This window comes from Panicum virgatum, chromosome 2K, assembly GCF_016808335.1.
Source record: "Panicum virgatum strain AP13 chromosome 2K, P.virgatum_v5, whole genome shotgun sequence".
NCBI lineage: Eukaryota > Viridiplantae > Streptophyta > Magnoliopsida > Poales > Poaceae > Panicum > Panicum virgatum.
This window is the reverse complement of record NC_053137.1, coordinates 59,437,810-59,440,933: the sequence shown is the minus strand read 5'-3', so window position 1 is coordinate 59,440,933 and position 3,124 is coordinate 59,437,810. Positions and strand designations below refer to the sequence as shown.

The following is a 3,124-nucleotide window of genomic DNA, read 5'->3' as shown; positions in this document are numbered from 1 at the left end:
AGCATTCAAGCGCCATATGTCCTGTCTTGAAGCACACTTGGCAAATGGGGCACCCATTGCTGTCGTGGGTTGCAGTAGGTCCGGTGGGAAAATTCCTGCGTGGCTGGTTCTGCTGGTTGTGGCGTGACTGTTGCTGCTGTCCACGCCCACCAGAACCGCGCCCACCAGAGCCTCGGCCAAAGCTTGATCGCCCACGACCGCCACGGCCAGAACCACGCATCTGCTGGTTCCCGCCACGGCCGCCTCTCCCTGCGGTGTTGGCTGATGAAGATCCTGTGCCAAGCTGTAGTTCTAATCTAGTCTCAAAACTTAGTAATTGTGAGTACAGTTCAGCAGGGGTAACAGGTTCAATCCTAGTTACAAGAGCAGAAACTAAAGGATTGAATTCTAGATCTAGACCATTGCAAATATACATCACCAACTCTTCATCATCAAGAGGCTTTCCTGCTGCAGCCATCTCATCTGCAAGTCCCTTCATCTTGCCGTAGTACTGGGCTACGGTCATGTTCTCCTTCTTTGTCGTGGCGAGAGTGAGTCGTACATTGGTGGTACGAGCACGCGTGTGCGACGCGAACATATCGCTGATCGCCTTCCATGCTTCAGCAGAAGTCCTCGAGATGGCGACTTGCGCCAAGATGTCCCTGGATAGGGAGCTGAGCAGAAAACCGAGGACTTGTTGATCCGCGGCAAACCACTCCTCATAGGCTGGGTTGGAGGCCATGATGGTCTTGCCGTCGGCCTTCTTTTCTTCAACCTCTGCAGCTGGAGCAACGGCTTTACCGTTGACATAGCGCTCCAGCCTCGCGCCTCGTAAGGTCGCGAGAACCTGCGCCGACCACATTGCATGGTTCTGGCGGGTGAGCTTCTCGGTGACTTGAACGCCGAGAAGAGGGTTGGACGTCAAGCTTGAGGACGCCATGGAGATCTTGAAGCTTGAATCGCCTAGGCTCTGATTACCATGTGAAGATCAGAGGTGCGGTGGATATTGTGGTGGAACGCCGGCCTCCAAACTCGGAGATCTCAGCGGTTGCGTGTTGATTAATTGAAACACACAACATGGTGCGATACATATATATGGTGCAGATCATGACCGGCTAGGAAATATTCTAGGAAGGAAAAGATTTACAACAAGAGTCCTAGACTTATACAACAATCTACATCCTTAGCCGGTCAAGTCTCTCCATATTTAGTTACATTTCCATATTTGGTTTATACTTTGTTTAACAAGGAGGCCATCGAGCCACGAGAGCACGTGGCTGTGCCAAACCACGAAAGGAGCAATCGGCAGCTGTGGCTTGTGGCCATGCCTGGGTTGTGGGTGTAGCAATGCATGGGTCATTGCCATCTTATCTCTGTTTTAGCGCCTCCTGGTATGCATAAACCGTACAATTTTTTGGTTCATAGAGTACACAATTTCTCCTGATTTTTAATAAGCTTTTCAAGCTAGGCAAAAATATATCAACCTTTTTAGCAGGGAAGCAATCTTTATGTTAAGGCACTATGTTTTCTCATGACTATTTCTTGTTTGATGGAACACTGGTTATTTTATTTTGATGCACTAAAACATTCCACTATTACAAACAGCATTTTGCACTCTTGCTTTGACCATAATGGACCATTTTTGGACCTGCTGTGTTACCTTTTTTAAAAACTTTTTCATAATGTATGATATTTGTTTTTCAGGGATAAGTAAGAAATGAGCTGACTGCATTGGAAGGTAGGCCATGTAAATCAAATGCAGCGAACAATTTTCTGCATTTTCTTGCATTCAGAAATATGCAGAATCAAGAAAAGAGGTAGACACTAGACTAGATGTGCACTCCAAAGAAGAACGCATGTGTCTTTATAGATTTCTCTCGCATTTATTGAAGTCTGCAATTTCCGTATTTTTATGAATTCCATTATTCCAGAGAAAAATGTTTGCTGAAATGTGTGCTAAACCATCTTGATAGTTCTGTTAAGGTTATGTTTGTTATAATCAACTAAGCTTGTAGCTTTATGCCAACCAATTATCCAGTTTGTGGTTCTTCTACTATATTCTCTAATGATTTTTTATAGTGACCATAGTCTCCAAATGGCATGATAAATAAGGCAGATAACAACAATTGTATTCATTAGCTCAAATACATACACCAACGTGAACACCAAGATATTACAGCTCATTAGACCAGCATCAAGCCTTAGGCTCAACAACGCAAGATCATGATTGCAGTCTGCTTAGCATAGCAGTTTGTTTAGTTTCAGCATATTGTTCGACTATAGGCTTACTCTATTTGTCTCGATTTTTAAAATTCCTTGTGCCCCTTCCTGTAGATTGAACCATTGGAATGTTTAAACTGGCAGATCTGCGTTCTCGATGAAAGGAAATGGCTCCAACTTTGGCTGTGCTGCTACATCCAGGATTTCTTCGATTGGTATCTCTGGGTTTGATCTTTCCACAGGTGCAACTGGATCAATATTTGCGTTGTAATCCTGAAATATTTTTTGTATTTCTGTCAGTACGTAGCTCCAAACACAAATATGTCCAGTTATGAATGTCTTGATTTTCAAGCGTGTTACTCACCAGGTTAACATGCATTCTCCTGACAAAAGTTTTGAAAGTGGCGTTGTTCTGTCCTTCAAGGAGCTCATTCGATACTCGGAGGTAGGTGAACCCATACAACTTGTGTTCAGGAGGGCCATTGTTGTTGATTCCTTGCGGTCTTGCATTCCTGAGGGTTGTGTTGTAAGCTGTTGCATCATAGCGACTGAGTGCATTTTCGCATGCTATGTGTAGGCCCTCTCTCCATCCAGACCTGCCATTTTTTATGGTTGCACAAGAATATTTGATGATCATTTAGAACTGCTTTTGTGTTCCTAAAAGGAGAAAAATCACCAATTTATAGATGAGTGACCAATAGTTTAATTACCTGCTGAACCAGTTCTCAGGTGCACTTTTTTGCTTCCGAACTCTGTTCATTGTCCCTTATCTCAGCACAAGTGAAGTTCATGCTAGCACGATGCCTTGTGAGCATGTGTGCTATGGTTCTGTAACCGTCTCTGTCATCTAAGTTGTAGTATCCGGCTGTGAGCTCGGTGCAAAGAGGTGACCCGTACCTCCAATCCTCTTTAGTTTAAACTTTTG

The 3,124-nt window shown here is 44.2% G+C and overlaps 1 long non-coding RNA gene and 1 other non-coding gene across 4 annotated transcripts; one reads left to right on the top strand and one right to left on the bottom strand.

Moving 5' to 3' along the window:
• Positions 1-300: 300 nt before the first annotated feature.
• LOC120696350 lies at positions 301-439 on the bottom strand. Its single transcript, XR_005684126.1, has one exon. It is a non-coding gene; the product is annotated as a small nucleolar RNA Z247 (small nucleolar RNA).
• Positions 440-1,232: 793 nt separating this feature from the next.
• Positions 1,233-2,550, top strand: LOC120690557. Of its 3 annotated transcripts, none has more exons than XR_005681809.1 (3): positions 1,233-1,370; positions 1,684-1,717; positions 2,344-2,550. It is a non-coding gene; the product is annotated as an uncharacterized LOC120690557 (long non-coding RNA). The 3 variants fall into 3 exon arrangements; XR_005681806.1 differs by having other exon boundaries at positions 2,314-2,550; XR_005681807.1 differs by having other exon boundaries at positions 1,684-1,796.
• Positions 2,551-3,124: the final 574 nt, after the last annotated feature.